We start from the raw sequence: 17,663 nt of genomic DNA, 5'->3' as shown, positions 1-17,663 counted from the left end.
CTGTGCTGGGGAGTCACAAATGAACAAAAACAGACCCTTCCTTACCCTTCAGGATTCATAGTGGCAGAGGATAGGGAAGGGTCAGGTTTGAAATGACGCCCCTGGTGGGTTTCATAGTGCAAAGTAACTAGAATCCATAAGGGCCTATAACGGGAGTTCTGAACCAGCCAGGGGAGCCAGGGAGGGCTTCCCAGAGGAGGTGACGCTAGGAGCATCATCAAAAGCCTGCAATGCACTCGTATTGCTCAGAAACACATTGTGGAAGGGAATGGAATGACAACTGGGTGTCTGGACAAAACAATGGTTAAGATCCCTAGAATTCTAAAACCCTGTGATTCTGACTCAACATTTTATAATTTTAAGATTCTATTCATTGACGATTCTAAGACAGGAATTTCAGATCCTGGGAGTCAAGGACTTTTGGGTTCTAAGGTGCTGAGATTCTCAGATTTGAGTCTTTGCTGCTGGAAAAATGCCAGTCAGAACATTCCATGGGCCGGAAGCTGGCTTTCTCCCTTCCTGGGCCCCCAGCCAGGCCCGGAACCCAGATACATATGCAGCTCTTTGTGGCTTAGAGAATGTAAATTTATTCTGCGGTTCCATCATAAGGCACTCACCTTATCTGCATGTTTCAGTCATCAGAATAAATATTAGGAGACAAGTCTGTGGAGATTTTCTGTGTGTACATGAGTTAAATCCTCCAGCCAGTGGTTAATCCAGGCAGAGATTTCTACAGAAACGCTTTTCTTATATTAATTACAAGGAAGGGCTGGTAAGCTGGCCTCTATTACTATCTGAGGAGAGCTCCTGTCTCCTGTGGAAGGGACTGAGAGGGGCCTTTGTATGCAGGGGTTTTGGCTGAGGCAGGAGGGGGCAAGAGGAAGAATGATCCCCAGCGGTTCTGGGCCATGTGTGTGTATGGATGGCCCTTCTTTGGGAGCATCTGGGAATCTCTTTGTGAACCCATGGGTCTGGGTTCACAGGGGCTGGTGCTCTAGGAAACTTCCAGAGGGGTAAGAGGGGAGGGCAGCCCCCACCCCAGGTCAGACAATGTGCTGGGCACTGAGTGGGCTCCAAAGTCAGACAGAAAGGCTAATCTCAGCTCCCTGCTCACCTGCTCAGTCACGTGACCTCAAAGAAGCCACATCACCTCTTGAGATTCAGTATCTTCAAAGTGACCAATGGTTCTACCACCCCATCGGCCTGGTGGTTCCGAGAATTAGAGGGAACCACAGGTGCCAGGCACCCGATTCGCATCAATCCCAGTAAATCTCCCATAATGCCTGCAGGGGGCAGGCACCCCTGGAAGCACTTCACACAGGTTTGCTCTTCATCCAGCCCAGTGAGGAGGCGTTGTCATTATCCCCACTTCACAGATGAGGAAACTGAGACAAAAAGAGGTTAAGTAATTTGCCCAACATTAAATGGGTAGAAAAATGTCAGAGGCAGGATTTGTAATCAGGCAGTTGGCTCCCAAATCCATGAACTTAAACATTACATTTAAATTTTTCCAACACCTCTCCTAGCTGGATGCCCAAGAATGGGTCACGTTTCAGCGCTGGTACCCCAGGATCTGCCCCACCTTCAGCTGTGGCGGATGCTCGGGTTATAGCCAGGCAGCGGCGAAAGGCGATTGATGTCTCCAGGCCTTTGCTCATGCTGTGCCCTCTCCCTAAACACTTTTCCCCCTCCCTGCCTTGTCCATCAAGATTCACTGAGTTTGGCCCCTGTCCTAGGCTCACATTCCAGGAGGGAACACAAACACTGTGATATTGGTATTATTATCCCCATCTTAAAGGAACAAAAACTCTCATCCATTACTTTGTGGGAATGCAAAATGGTACAGCCACTTTTGAAAGACAGTTTGGCAATTTCTTACAAAACTAAACATACTCTTTCCATATGATCCAGCAGTCGTGCTTCTTAATGCTCACCTAAAGGAGGTGAAAATGTGTGTCCACACAAAACCCTGCACACGGGTATCTGTTCATAATTGCCAACATTTAGAAACAACCAAGATATCCTTCAGTAGGTGAATGGATAAATAAACTGTGATACATCTAAGCAATGAAATATTATTAAGCAGTAAAAAGAAATGAGCTATCAAGCCATAAAAAGACATGGAAGAAACTTAAATGCATAATATTAAGTGAAAGAAACTAATCTGAAAATGCTACATACAATATGATTCCAACTATATGACATTCTGGAAAGGGCAAAACTGTGGAGACAATAAACGGATGAGTGTTTGCTGGGTTGAGGAGGAGGCAGGTGAATTGGCTGAATACAGAGGATTTGTAGGGCAGTGAAAACACTTGGTATGATATTATAATGATGAATATATGTCATTACACATTCATCTAAACCTAGAGAATGTACAACACCAAGAGTGAACCCTAAGGTAAACTATGGACTTTAAATGATTATGATGTATTAATGTAGGTTCATCCTTTGCAAAAAATGTACCATTCTGGTGAGTAATATGTTGATAACTGGGGAGACTGTGCATGTGTGAGGGCAGGGAGTATATGGGAAATCTCTGTACCTTCCTCTCGATTTTATTGTAAACCTAAAACAGGTCTAAAAATTCATCTTTAAAAAAAAACAGGCAATAAATATAGAACCATATTAATACAATAACATGGCAGGCATCGCTTAAATTCTTTTACCTCTCCACTTTTAGAATTATGAACAGCTGCCCAGTTCTTTTTGATTAGCAAACCTGTACCAATTGATGGCCAAATGAAATTAATTGGCCACAGTGAAGAATGAGTTTGACCTAGGCCAATGTTCCACGGTTTGACCAAGATGAGATGAGAATGGGGAAAGTCTGTAAAGGAAATACCAGCCACATGGACACAGGGGGTCATCGTCCCTCAGCGGTTTTCATGGGGCCTCCATCCAGGCTGCGGTGCAGGCCACCATGCTTGCTCATCAGCGCCATGTCTCCAGCCTTCTGTTTTGCCAACTCCAATGCCATCTCCCAGCTCCAGCTGATGGGTAGGAAGTGTCTAGACCAGCACCTGGTGGGAAAAGATGCTTGAGCATTGACTGTTCTCATGACAGGCTATGACTATAGCAGGGTCCTTACACTGGGAGGTCCACAGTCAGGGAGAGAGCCAGTCACAGAGACAAAAAAAACAGAGGGATGTCAGGTCAGCACTCCCAAGCACCTCCTCATCCCACTCCCATTCACGCCCCAGAGCTGGTCAGGGCAGGATGCCCACACCCTACCCCTGACCCCCAGCCCTGCTCGTACAGATGAGGAAACTGAGGCTCTGAGGGTGGTGCAGCCAGAGGGCTGGAAGCATGAGGTCTGTGGTCCAACAGACCTGGGGGGGCACCACTTGCTTCCATAGGACCTGGGAGAGTGACTCAATCTCTCTACACCTATTTCCTTATATGTAAAATAGAGATGTTTTTCTTCATGCAGTTGTTGTGCCGAATTAAACTATATAAGTGTATATGAATGACTTGGCACATAGTATGTGGCTCAATAAAGTTAGTTAAAAGAATGATAACAATAATAAGTACTAATGTTAATTTAGTAAAATGACTTGGCCTAGCTTTAGATCTGTGGCCTGTTTGCAGGGTAAATCTGATGCCAGGCTGGTTTTGTCTGTTTTTTGCCCCTGCCATGACTGTCAGGGACCTCAGATCTTGGCTCTATGATCTCAAGACCATTTCATTTCATTTCTAAGTAAAACGATTGGTTTTACCGAATATATACATGGTCACGAGTTCGTGAGTCTTCATGTATTAGAAATCATTTCTTTCTGCCCCCTCGTACTCAAATTCCTTGCTGAGGGCTTCCCACATTCAAGTATGGGGGCTATGTTGCTTAAAGAAATTATGATGCGGCCTTTTTTAACTATTAATAAATGATTGATTTATCTTATTATGGAGTCGACACTTTCAACATGTAAAATCATTAGTTTGTAAAACCTCACAATTAATAATGTTATTTTCTACCATTTACGTATTTGCACTGACCAGGCTCAGAATGGCTCTTATGAGAGGTACGTAGTGGAGAGCAGAGAAGACAGGTTCCTGTTTTGGGTTGTTTATATCTTCATGGGGCTGGGGGATGGGCAATGGGGATAGAGATAAAAATAGAGGGTCATGTGCAAAGGCCCAGAGGTAAGAAGGGGCATGACACAGAAGAGGAGCTGAAGGGGTGACTGACAGACACATCAAGGCCACATCTGATGTGGCCTGGAAGCCCCCATCAGGGTCCTGTTCTTTATCCCAAATAGCGGGCAGCCCAAAGACTAGTATACCTCGATCTCAGAGTGAGGGGCAATTCTCGTGGAAAACAAGGGGAGGCAGTCCAGAGCTCTCAGCATTGACATGGCCACTCAACTCGCCACTAAACCCAGACCCCAAAGCCAAGGTCGATGGCCCACATCATCTCCCACCCAGACAAGGGCTCCAGACACAACGGTGAGAGTCACTCTCCTAACGCCACTAGCACCTACTCAATGTCAGATATGAATGAGAAACCCTCTTAATGAAATAATAAAAAAAAAGACAAATGAAAAACCAAGAAGGGGGGGAAAGGGGGAACCACGCCCGGGGTGGAAAGGCCCCCAACCGGTTCAACAACCTGGCCGGAAAAAAGGGGGGGTCCAACTTCACTGTGCCTCTGCAGGATGATTTATGACCCTAAAGGCAGAGGAAAAGAGCAGACACATACCTGCACCTCCTAACACTGTGCACAGACTCTCAGAAAAGCCCAGCCAGTCCATGAAGTTCGTTGCTAAATTACACCGATTTTAAATGCATCGCCCAAACTGAGGTCGCTCATTTGAGAGATGTTAACAGTTGATAACTTTATACCAACAGATTACATTGACCTTTTTTTCATTTTATCGAGAGCCTGTGACAATCTCACCCCAGGCAGCGGTGACATCGGGTTAAAGCCTGTCCCTCAGGCCCAATCAGGCCTGGGGAGACCCTCATTTACTGGCCCCTCCAGAGCTAAAGGGGTCCCTGAGTGAGAACTCTACTCCATAGACTTAAGTTTATCACCCTCCACCCAAGTCCATGCCTCCTGTCCAGCCCACCCCTCCCTGATCTGTTCCAGGCTTGGAATTCTGGACCAACCAGTCCCAGGCTGGGGATTCATCTGGTGGCTAAGGCAGAAATGAGAGAGCATCTGTTGTGGATCAGGAGAGTGAGTCCTGGTCCCTGTTCTGTCACTGAACCTCTACATGACCTTGAACAGGTTATAGCCCCACTCTGGGCCTTAGTTTCCCAACTGAGGGTGTTGAACAAGATGATCTCCCTAGCTCCTCTCCACTCCAGTGGTCCAAGAATCTATGATTCTGTGTGGGAAGGTCCTTGCTTAGGTATCTGGAAACAAATGACAGTGTCTATTGATAATGGTCTCTATTTGGAAGGTGAGAAAGGAGAAAACAATGTTAGCCTAATTGTGAACCATAATCAAAAACAAAAAGACAACCACACGCTGGCCACCACTGACCTGACAGAGGAATATTTTTGTTCTCACAGCGACTGAATTGCACTAAGCCAAGATGGTGTGCCAAGATGATAAGAACTCAGTCCCAACTCTAATATGTTGGGTTCAAAATTAACTGAGCCAATGAAAAGGAACGAAGCCCTTGATGTAAGAACCTGGAGGAAGATGGGTCAGGGAGGAGGGAGGCCTGGCTTTTGATGACAGGACAAGGGTGGAAGGAATGGGGGTGAGCATATAAATAACAACAATATTAGTAACAGCTAATAGGTATCATGTGCCAGCCTCCTTGTCAGGGGTCTTCGTGAAGCAGCTAGCCTAGGGCCCAGCACACAATAGGTGTCCATGCTGGGTAGACTGATTAATCCAGTAACCGCCAGTGAGGCCTATTTTTGATGACGCTGAAAGGGTACCTCCTCGCATAGCTGCCGCATGCAGCCCAGCTCTCAGGGAACTTCTAAGAATGATGAGATTAGAGGAGAAAGTGGACAAGCCTCCCCAAGTCCCCAGTCACAGCAGCATTCACAAACGCCTGCCCACTGCGCGTGCGAGGCTGCCCCTTCACACTGCCAAGGTCAGACTGTGTCTTCACATCTCGAACATGGCCATAACACAAGCATCTCTGAAAGGCTTAGAAGAAATCCCGCCTGTGCATCCCTGCCCATTCAGGCACCTCTCAGGCCCTGGCTCTGATAACTGCTCTGTTGCCATCAAGGCCCAGCTGTTTTCATGGGGACTTTAAATAACTCCCTCTGCTGCCAAGAAATTTACATCCTGCAGAGACATGTGCAGCCGCAAACAGACATCGAGAGAAGTTCAAGGCCCGGAGGCTGTTGGAAAACGACCACGAAGTGCCCTCCCTGTTTTTCTGTCCTCCAGCATGTCAGCTTCTAATGACTCAGCAGATATCACCACAGAGCAATGGGTCATGGGCAGGACTCTGGGCACCAAGAGAAAGATCCTGTGTTTGAGGGGGTCTTAGTCAGATGGGGGAGACAGACACACCAGCAACACGCATCATCCCACTTGCAAAGAACCAGACTAGAGGTCACAACAGTGGCTGGCATTCCATGAGCACCTCCCGTATACAACTCTGCTCATTTAGTGCCTACTCTGTGCTGGGCCCAAAGCCAGGTGATTCACAGAGCTTGTCGCTAACTCTCACAACCACAGTCCCTGCTATAAGGTCAGTTAATCATTCCCATTTTAGAGATGAGGACTCTTAGACTCAGAGAAGTTGAGGAGCTCACTCGGGTCGCACAGCCAGAGAGTAGAGTTGAGTGTGTGGACAGCCAGCATCATTGTGGCTGGGGTGGACCCAAAGCAGGTCTGGTCGGTGGATCTGGTGGTCAGAGCCTGGAGCGGGTGCTGGACTGCAGGTGCATTGTCTCCTTCTGATTGTGGAGGTTCCTCAAGGTCCCTCTCATGAGCCCAGCTGAGTTTGGTTGTCCCAGCATAGCTGCCAAGCAAGAGGCAAGAAACAAATTTACTTCGTGTATTGTCCTCCTTACCCCTATCCCCACCTCATCTTTCCCCACTCTTTATCTACATGGTTTAGCTATAGGGCTGAGACCACACTTGGCGCCAGGGGTGAGCATGTGACTCAGGGTTAACCAATCAGTAATTTCTTCCCCTGGCCATTGTGACTCAAGTTGGTCCTATCAGAATTAGATCATGGTTGTTTTTTCTTTCTTTTTTTTTTTTCTGAAAAATTTAAGAGTACCTAAGTTGATCAGTATGAACCAGAATTGCTGGCAGTATCTTGAGAACAGCCTGCCTGATATATTGAGAGACAGACAGACAGACAGACACAGAGAGAGACAGAGACAGAGAGACCACACATGTGCCCTGATCACACTGACTCTGAGCCCCAAGAAGGTGGCCAGCACCTCCTGCCTTGCTCCCCGATGTATTCCCAGCTCTGAAATGCTGCCCAGAGCAGAGTGGTTGCAGTTTGTTGGAGCCCCCTTGAGTCAAGACAGGCCTGGAGCTGGCAACACTCGCCTCACCCCACTTCCCTGAGCAAATATGTTGTCTTTTCTACCTAAACCAATCTGAGTTGAATTCAATCATAGCTCAACAAGCCCTAATCCTGCACTGTAGCTCCCCATCCCCACACATCTGGAGGAACACAGTGTCCAGCATGTGGTAAGTGCTAAGTAATATTTACATAGTCAACAAAGAAGTGAATGAACTTGACCATTTCTCCTTCCTTTGTCTTTCACTCTCTCCACTTCCCTGAGAGCTACACCCATCCTTTCAAGCTGCAGAGGGCCTAGTTGAACCATCAATCACGGGTATATAAAGGAAGCCTGATGAACAACAAGCTGCCTTCCCCCACAGCAGCAGTAGTGTCTGCTCACTATGCCCTTGGAGGATGGCTGGGCTCAAAGAAGTGGTCAGTGTTCCTGTGTAGGAGCAGTAACCCCAGGACATATTAGAAATGGGCTCAGAATGGCCAGACTGGGACCAGGACCCTGCTCTCCTGGCCAGTGGATGCTGGAAGAGAAGGATAATAAAAGTAACTCTGCACACATTCACATGGACAAGTCCACATGGACTAATGAGCCAGTTGAAGGAGGCTGAAATCCTGTCATGTGACCTTGGGCAAACCACATCCTTTCCCCAGGTCTGAGGTTTTTCATCTGCAAAATGGCCCAGCTAACAGGGCTGTTGTGAGAAGTAAACAGGGTAAGGATTGGGCTCAATGACTGATACGTAGCAAGTGCACAGTAAATAGCCATGCATTATTAGCCCAACTTTGCTCTGCCCCTGCATCGTGGGCTTGCAGGAGAAGGTTGACAGAAAGCTGTCTAGAGTTTCAGGAGGAGCAGAGACCCAGGGTCCCCACATTCTACCAGACACTGGCTGCCTGAACATTTGTCACTCATGTGGGCCCCAGGATGCCCAGAAAGGCTGGGCACTCTGCAGAGCACACCGAAGTGGGGCTGGGTCCACAGTGACAGGATGATGTCCCTGACATTCCCACTGGACACTGTGCTCTAACCATAAGGTATGTGCTTTAACAATACCTTGATTTCCATCACCATAGTACACATGCATGAATAGATGCATAAGTAAACGAAGGAAGGAACAAATGAATTTAAATACCTCGTTTTACATGGAGAAGATGGAGTCCCAGAGAAATCAAGTGAGTTGCCCAAGATCACACAGCTCAGGATGGCAGAGCAGGTCCCAACCTTAACCTTCTGTCTCTGAGGTCCATGCTTCGTTCCCCCCGCCCCACCCTGCCCTGCAGAGTATGGGGAAGGAGTAAGAAGAGGGAGGCCAGTGTGAGCTGGAGGCATAGGGAGGAGGACAAATTGGAGAACATGCAGGGAAGAGGAGAAGCCCGCAGTTTGTTGCTTCCTGATTTTCAGGCCTCTGGGTCTGGAATTCTCCATGAGCAGGTTCGAGGTCTTCCGTGAGCAAGTGCCCCAGGAACCTCTCTACCTCAGAGCAGGTAGAGCTGCTTCCTGGTGGGTTAGAGGCAGCTCCCAAGAAGGGAGTGGTAGGCAGAGCAGAGCAGGGGCACCTGAGAATGTTCTGTCCTTTTGGTTTCTGTCCCAGGTGCTCTTGATTGGGAGTGAGGATGGCTGTGTCTTTGCCCATCTGTTGTAAGGGGACAATGGTCTCACAAGCACTCTGATGGGGCCATTAGACCATATTGCATAAATCAGTTGGCCCCACCAGACACAATTCCTGCAAACTGTCTCATCAGCCCGAGAACTGCATAGCCCTCCAGCCCTGGGATTGCCCTGCAAATTCCCTGTGCAAACAGCAGCCTGCAAAGGTAAGAATCCCCCATTATGTCCACAACCAGGAAATTAGCTCGTTTTCCTTCTGTTCTCTTCTGATGCCATGTCGACAGCCCATTTCCCCGTAATGAGCCTACAGAAGCAAAGCAACACCACGCGCGGCATGAAAACACACATCAGCTCAGTGGCTCTGTGGAGCCTACTCCATGGGCTGGTGAGCTGGGGCAGCCGGGGCTATATGGGGAGCCAGACACCCGACTGCGTGGGAGATGCGTCCATTCTCTGCACTGGCTGCTTTCCAGAAGGGCTTGGAAGCTGAGTCAGTGATTCAGCCTCTAAATCTCAAGTCCCATTTACCTCCTGCGGGCCTTTCTTTGACAAACAGTTACTGATGCAACTTAGCTGAGGACTCTAAGGGGACACCTGGCTATGGGGAGACAGATTCTTGCTTCCCCGGTCTGCTTGTCTTGGAAAGATAAGTATGCTAATAGAGGGAGGCCCTAGGGACAGCAATCTTTGCATTATCAATGCAGATTCCCTTTCTGCCCCCGCCCCGAGGTCCCCATGAGAGAGCTAGACTCTGGAGGGCAGGCAAGGTCACGTCTTCATCTTCTGGGCTCTCCCCTCCACGCAGGAGGTCTGGGATGCTTCCCTGGACCAGAACCTTGCGGAACTCACAGCAGAAGCTGAGGAACACTGGACGGCAGGAAGAAGGAGGTGGAGAAACTAAAGGGTCCTGCTTCAGAGGCACCGATAGAACTGGAGGCAGAGAAGACACTTGGGAGTGAGGAAATCAGAAAAGATTCAACGTTAAAAGTGGTCACACGGTGACCTGTGACATTTTGCTTAATCAGAAAGAAATTGCTCTGCGCCTCGGGTAGACTGGGAGGTTTCTGGAGCAGAACATTCTTTACATTTCTCACATTTCGTTTGTGCTGAGCTGGATGCATCCCAGGTTCCAGGAGCCAGAGAGAAACCCCAGCGCCTGGGCCTGGGAGAGAGCAGAGGCTCCGACCTGGGGTCTGAGCGCCACCCTCTCCTCACCAGCCTTGTGAATGCCCACGAGTTCCCGTCTAGTGAAGAATCTTCCTGTGTCCCAGGCCTGGGGGGATCAGGGTGATGGACACAAGGCCAAGAACACAGGGCCGAGGACAGAGGGCCTGTGCGCTGTCAGAGCTCAGGAAACTTATGTGGGTTGAAGAACAACTGCAGAGATGGCCAGAATCTGAGGTCTCGGAGTCACTGACTCACCTCCTCTCCCTCACTCCTCACCCCTGCCTGAGGGTTGGAGCTGCTCCACCGAGCACATTGTCCAAGGACTCAGAGCTAGCCCTAGAGGCCCACATCAGATGCTGGCCCACCCTCTTCCCATGACCTCAGATTGCATTTCTAGGTCCCTTCTGCAGCCATTGGGGTCATATTCCTATGGGACTGCGAGGCGTTCCTGGCCATGTCACAGGACCTAAGTGCTAAGCCCAACCAGGCCTTCAAGCTCTTCTTCCTCCAGGCCCTAACCCATCCCTGCTCCCTGAGGGCAGATTGATCCTAGCGGGCCCCTTCAGGGCCAGGTGACCTGACTTCACATCTTTCATACCCCATTACACCTTTCTGGGGCTGCAGTCCACCCTGACCCCCAAGGTTATTGTGAGGGTGCAGTGAAGTCATTTGCATAAAGCTGGGGCATTTGGCCAGCATGGTGTGGATGCACCTGCTGTTCTTTCTGCAGAAAGTTCTTCCCACCCTGCAGCTCCCTCCTCCTCGGGCACATCTCAACCCCTCCCCAAGATTCCCCCACCCACAGCCTCCCCAAATCTGGCATTTGTTTCTCATTATCATTTTTTCATTTGCAGCACTTTTCAAATCATGTAAATTTTTGTGATTGTTGTTCATTTACTCGTTTATTTGGCTGTTTCTCCAACTGTGCCCAAGCACTCCCTGAGGGCGGGGTCCTATGGATCTCATTCATGTCTGTGTCGTGCTCAGCACAGAGCCTGGCACCCAGAGGATCTTGATATGCACCTGCTGGATGAAGGGCTGGATGAGGAGAGGGACTGGGTTGTATCACTCAGGACAGGTGAGGTGCTGTAACAAATACCCCCACATCTCAGTGGCTTCACCCAAGAGGAGCCAGTTTCTCTCCCACATGTTGCTGGTCCAGGGATCTCCCCCAGCAAGGCACCTTCTCTGAGCAGTGATACAGGAATTCAGCAACTTCCATCTGTGATGATGTCATCTACACACATGGCCTCCAGAGTCACCAGGGAAGGGGACTGAGTGAGGGTAAGGTCATTAGGTCATCAACCAGCTCAGCCCAGAGGGGCCTATATCATTCCCACCCACATTCCATTAGCCAGAAGTGCCACCTGCCTCCACCTGAATGCCCAGGGAGCTGAAAAATGTGGCTGGGCAGGCAACCCCACCACCAACCCTGCTCTGTGGGAGTGTGAACGGCAGCTGTCAGCCATCTCTGCCCCTCTTCTCTGGAACCCCTAGGCCCAAGTCCTACCTTGGCCTCTGGCTGACATGCTTGGGTCAGGATGTGGGGAGAGGGAGACCACAACCCAGGAAAGGGCTCCCAGTGCTGCTCCCCACACTTGGCTGAGGAGGGAGAAGTTCTGGGCTGTTTCGAGCTGATTGTGTTCGGAACTTTCTGTGTCTGCCAAGTTGCTAATTCCGGTGCCATCTGCCTGTGTTTCCAGCCCCGAAGCCCCGGGATAAACAGTTTTCTTCTGCAATTCTTAAAGAAAGTTTTGGCAGGGGGTGGAGAGAGAGATTGGAGGGAGGCCTCAGAACATCTCGTCCTCTGAGGAGGAGGCACTGCCCTGCAGAGGGATGTTGGAAGGACTGGAGTTCAGTTTGCATGGAGCTCTGAGCCTCATAAGAACCACCTAAGGTTGCTGTGTTTGCCCCATTTTACAGATGAGAGACAAGAGGCCCAAACGAATCAAATATACTGAAGGTCAAATGTCTGTTAGAGCTGCACAGAGCTGGGGGCTGCTCATATTCCATCGTGCCCCTTCATGTGTCCGTCTCTCTTGCTGGGAGCACCCTGCCCCTCACCCCAGAATTCTGGGACCAGAAAAAACTCAAAATTAAAAAGGAGGTTCAGAGCTGTAGCAGGTTTTGCTGGCAGAGCCACACAGCGAGGGGTGGCTGGGACAGTATCAGAAGGCACAGACTTTTGAGGGGCGGGACTGGGAATGAATCCCCAGCTTCACCCAGACCTGGCTCTGCAACTCTATGGGACCCGAACCCTCTCTGTGAAACAGCAATAAAACCTCTCCCTTCTCCACAACCATGGAATGACTAAGTGACGTGTGGCAACAGACGTTTGTTCCCCTTCCACTCAGGGGTTTTAACCATCACCTCCAAGAACACTGAGCCTGTGCCCTCAATCCCATCACACAAAGTTTCCCAGAAAATCCCTTTACTTCCCCAAGGCTGGGTGTAAAGGTCACTGTGATTTGGGTCAAAATTAGTAACCAGGATAGATCAGGTTTGTAATCTGCATTCCAGGTCTCGGCTGCCTCGTTTCTGGAGTAAAATTGGCTTGGGACAGAATGCTAGCTCTGTCACCTACCTACCATGTGACATTACACTAGTCATTTCACTATGCATAAGTGTCCTTGTTCATAAAATGGGGATCATAATGGAAACTCCCTCATATTTTATTTAAAAATAAAAAGCAAAAACCAGAAAGTATAAAAGTTCTTAGTACTAAGTCAGAGACAAAATATTAACACTAGTTAGGAATTATTTTTAACAGACTGATTGAGGTATACTTGGCATATGATAAACGGCATGTTTAAGTGTACAATTTGATAGGTTTTGTCATGTGTGTACATCTGTGAAACCATCGCCACGATCAAAATGGTGAACACATTCATCACCCCGAACATTTCCTTGTGCCCCTTTGTAACGCTGACCTGCCGCCCATGCCCACTCCACTCTGTCCTGTGGCAAACCCCCATCTGCTTTTAATCACTATAGATTGGTTGGCCTTTTCTGGAATTTGATATAAATGGAACCATACCTTAAGTAATCTTTTTTGTCTGGTTTCTTTTACTCAGCATAATTATTTTGAGATTTATCCATCTTGTCGCATGTCTCAATAGTTCATTATTTATGAGCAGTTTTCCCTTGCACGGATAGAGTGTGTTTATCTATTGATGATACTGTTGATAAATATTTAGGTTGTCTCCAATTTGAAACCATTACAAACAAAACTGCTCTGAACATTTGGGTGAAATTTCTCTCTCATTTGTGTTTTACCAGCACCTCACGAATTTTTATATGTTATGTTTCTATTTTTATTCAGTTCAAGATACTTCATAATTTTCCTTTGGATTTCTTCTTTGTACCATAAGTTATTTAGAAGTATGTTATTTAAGTTTCGAAATATTTGAGTATTTTACAGATATCTTGCTTTTGTTGAATTAATAAATTCTAAATTAATTCTAAATTAATTCTTTTTTGGTCAGCAGAACAAGCATTGTATGACTTGACTCATTTAAATATTTTTGAGATTTGTTTTATGTAACCTAGAATTTCATCTATCTTGGTAAATATTCTCTGTGCCTTGGAAAAGATCGTGTATTCTGCTGTTGCCTGGTAGAATGTTCTATAAATGCCAATTAGGTTAAGTTTGTTGAAGTTGTTGTTCAAGTCTGTACCCTTACTAATTTCTGGCAATTTGTTCTCTCAGTTCTTGAGAGAGAGATATTGTAATCTCTGTGCAATCGTGACTTGTTTATTTCTCGTTGAAAAAAATATATGAAAGTTTCATATCTTTTCCTTGATGTATTTTGAACCTGTTATTAGGTTTATAAACATTAATGATTGATATATCTTCTTAATGAATTGACAGCTTTATTATTATGAAACGACCCTCTTAATTTCTGATAACATTGTTTGCATCGATGTCTCCTTCGTCTGTTATTGACAGCACCACTCCAGCTTTTTTTGATAGTGTTCCATGATATAAATTTTTCCATCCCTTACTTACAACCAGTCTTTGTATTTAAAACAGGTTTCTTGTAGGCAGCTGGGTCTTGCTTTTGTATTCAATATGAAAATCTCTGCCCTTTAATTGGATATATTTAATGTGATTACTGATACGATTGGTTTTAAATTTACCATCTTGCTATTTATTTTCTGTTTCTTTCTATTTCTTCCAACCGTTCTTTGTTCCCTTTCCTTCTTTATCTGCCTCCTTTCCTTTTGGAAACTTTAATCAAGTAATTTTTATGATTCCATATCTTCCATGACTCTACTTAGCATTTCCAGTCTTTCGCCTATATTTCTGAATATATGAAATAATGTCATAATAATTGGTTTTATGGTTCTTATTTACTAATTATATCATTTGTGTCAGTTCTAAGTCAGTTTTGATTGATTTTTATACTCACTATAAGTCATATTTTCCTGCTTCTTTGTTTGCTTGGAAATTTTTTATTGAATGCTAGTCATCGTGTGTTTTGTCTTTTGGGGTACTTGGTATTTCTGTATCCTTATAAATACTTGTACACTTATTTCTGGAACACAATTAAGTAACATGGACACATGTGTTTCAAGTCTTGCTTTTAAGCTTTGTTAAACATGAACAGAGTAGCATTTTGGCTAAGGCCAGTTTTCTGAATACTTTAGCCCAGCAGTCCCCAACCTTTTTGGCACCGAGGACCGCTGCTTCTATGAGAATCTAATGCTTGATGATCTGAGGTGGAGCGGTGATACTAGCGCTGGGGAGCGGCTGCAAATACAGATGAAGCTTCGCTTGCTGGCCTAATGCTCATCTCTTGCTGTGCGACCCGGTTCCTAACAGGCCACAGACTGGTACCGGTCCATGACCTGGTGGCTGAGGACCCCTGCTCCAGCCAACGCCCCATGACTGATCTGGTTTTCCACTCTGGTGGAAGTAGGAACTGATTGAGTTTCAGGATTGTTCCTTCGAATCTCTTCGGCTGTGTTCTTGGCCTCAAATCGTTTCCTCACACACAAGCCTGGAGCGGACCCTCTGCAAATCTCTGGTGTCATCTCTGCACAATTCTCTCATCTTTAGTACTTTGCTCAGCAAACTCAAGTTGCCTCGTCTCCTCCATATTCCAGCTCAGTCTCCTCAACTCAGGAAGACGATCCAGTTCTACCTGGGTTTGTTTCTCTTCTCTGACTCCTGGTCTCTCCAAGTACATAAGCGGTACGTTTGGGAAATTTTTAGGCTATTTCCCATCTCTCTGGGATCACTAGCCTTTGTTGCTTGGTAGCTAATGTCTTGGAAAGTGTTGTTTTGTACATTTTGTCTGTTTTTTAGTTGTTTTAGGCAAGCAAGTAAGTGTAGCCCCTACTGTTCCATCTTGGCTGGAAGCGGAATTCTTGCTAACATTTATTGAACACTCATATATGCCAGGTCCTGTTCATAGCTCATATTAACTACTCATCTACTCATATCAACTCATTTTATCCTCACAGCAACCTGTGATACCGGGTCTATAATCGTCCCCATTTGCAGATGAGGAAACTGAGGGCAGGAGATGGAATTACTTCCCCAAGTCCATACAGCTGGTAAATGGTACATCTAAGATTCCTACCTGGCCAGGCTGCCCCAAGGCCTGTCCTCTCCACCCCACTCAGCGCTTCCTGACACCAGTGCCCCAGTGGGTTCCACTTATCCAGGGGGCCGATGGCTGATCGTTCTCACACAAGATGCAGCATTCTTTCTGGGAAAATGCTGTCCTGTTTCCAGGTGGGCTCTGACAACGGAAAGTACAGCTGTGCTCTGTGATGTGCATCCTCTCGCAGTAGGCACTCAGAAAAATAGCTATCACTGTTGTTGTTGCTGTTGTCATTCTTTATATTATTATTATCACCAGAGCCACCATTCAACCTGGTGCCTCAGGATGTGTATACACACCAGCCATTCAGGAAAGTGCACATCATTTAAGAGCACGTAGATGTCAGCTGCCAATCCCCACTGAGACTCCTGTTCTAGAGACTCCACCAGGACACTTCTGACTCTCCCAGGCCCCATGTACCCATAAACCCAGATTAGGAATGCGTCCTTCCAACCTGCTCCGGACCTCCAAGGAGTGAGGCTGTAATCTGTCTGCTGTTTTCCCCTAGGGGTTTCAGGAAGAAGAAAGACCCATGGGAAACATTTGTTACATAGACTTTGGGGTCAGAGACACATAGGATCAAACACTAAGTCCTGATCTCTCTGACCCGGAGCTTCAGTTTCTTCATTTATGAACAGGGAATTGTTATAGCTGTCTTAGAGGGCTATGGAGAGGGTTATACCAGATCGTGGATTAGGAAGAACCTAGCACAGTGCCTGAAACAGTTTGCTCTGGTCAGAACTGCTGCATTGATCACCTATTAGCCTGATAACCTTGGATAAGTTGTCTCACTTCTCTGAACCTTGATTTCCTGATCTGTAAAATGGGGGGGAAGTACAATTTTTTTAATTGTAAGAATAAAATAATCACATCCCTCTGATTCCTACATCACTCACCTCCACCCCTTTTGTTTCACTGACCCCAAAACCCACTTTCTTAGTGCCACCCATCCTTGGGAATCCTCATGCTCTGAGGCTGGTGGGGTGGAGCAAAGACTAAGGGTTTCTATGCCCCTGTCCCAGAGCAGACTAGGCAGCCCCCATAACTGGATCCGGCTCAGTGCTTTACTAACTCCTCATAAAGCCAAACAGCCTATCGTAGAAACACTGGTGTCACCTCTAATTTCTCTGATGCTTCATTTACACACAGACATTACCCAAAGGCCCCAGGCATTTAGAGAAACAACTTAACAATATGGCTCCTGCCTTGCGTGCGTGTGGAATGATGCTCTCCCTGGAGCCTGTGTGTGCTACACATGTTTATTTGAAAAGAAGATGAGTCTCAGCTGTATAAGACAGAGGACACTCTGCTCCAAGAGAATATCTAGATAGGCCTGAGTGGACTGGGGAGTCAGAAGCAGGTTTTCTATGAGACCCACAGGCTGGCCTGGCAACACCAGACATCAAATGGTTAGGGGTCGCATTCAGTACCTCATCCCATACTGGGGGTCTGAGTCAGCTGACACAGACCAGAGCCGCAGAGTCTGTAGACACAGCAATCGACAACCTCAATATGAGGTCAACAATCAGTAGCCAGTGTTTCCTGAGCACTTAGCATGTTCTAGTCACTGTTCATTACTCCCAGTTAGCAGATGAGAAAACTGAGACTTGGAGAGTTCAAATGACCAGCCCAAGGTCCTACAGCTGGTAGTGGCAGAACTGGGATTTGAATCCAGACCAACAGGTTCCAGAGCCTGCACCAGAGTCACTATGATGAAGCTCAGGCTCCCCAACCTGTCACTAAGGCAACATTCCTCCCCAGTTTGGCTCCTTCTTATGTGTATCAGTTAGTTTTGGTACATAACCAACTATCCCAAAC

The 17,663-nt window shown here is 47.1% G+C and overlaps 2 long non-coding RNA genes across 3 annotated transcripts; one reads left to right on the top strand and one right to left on the bottom strand.

Moving 5' to 3' along the window:
- Nucleotides 1–2,143: 2,143 nt before the first annotated feature.
- Nucleotides 2,144–10,503, bottom strand: LOC111738189. 2 transcript variants are annotated; one of them, XR_002779745.1, is made up of 4 exons: nt 9,916–10,503; nt 8,021–8,149; nt 6,730–6,938; nt 2,144–3,023 (listed from the first exon to the last, which is right to left on the bottom strand). It is a non-coding gene; the product is annotated as an uncharacterized LOC111738189 (long non-coding RNA). The 2 variants fall into 2 exon arrangements; XR_002779744.1 differs by lacking the exon at nt 9,916–10,503 and adding an exon at nt 8,591–8,724.
- LOC111738190 lies at nt 8,167–10,004 on the top strand. Its single transcript, XR_002779746.1, has 3 exons — nt 8,167–8,492; nt 9,050–9,272; nt 9,872–10,004. It is a non-coding gene; the product is annotated as an uncharacterized LOC111738190 (long non-coding RNA).
- Nucleotides 10,504–17,663: the final 7,160 nt, after the last annotated feature.

This window comes from Pteropus vampyrus, unplaced genomic scaffold (genome assembly GCF_000151845.1).
Source record: "Pteropus vampyrus isolate Shadow unplaced genomic scaffold, Pvam_2.0 Scaffold36, whole genome shotgun sequence".
NCBI lineage: Eukaryota > Metazoa > Chordata > Mammalia > Chiroptera > Pteropodidae > Pteropus > Pteropus vampyrus.
This window is presented reverse-complemented; position numbering and strand designations above follow the sequence as displayed.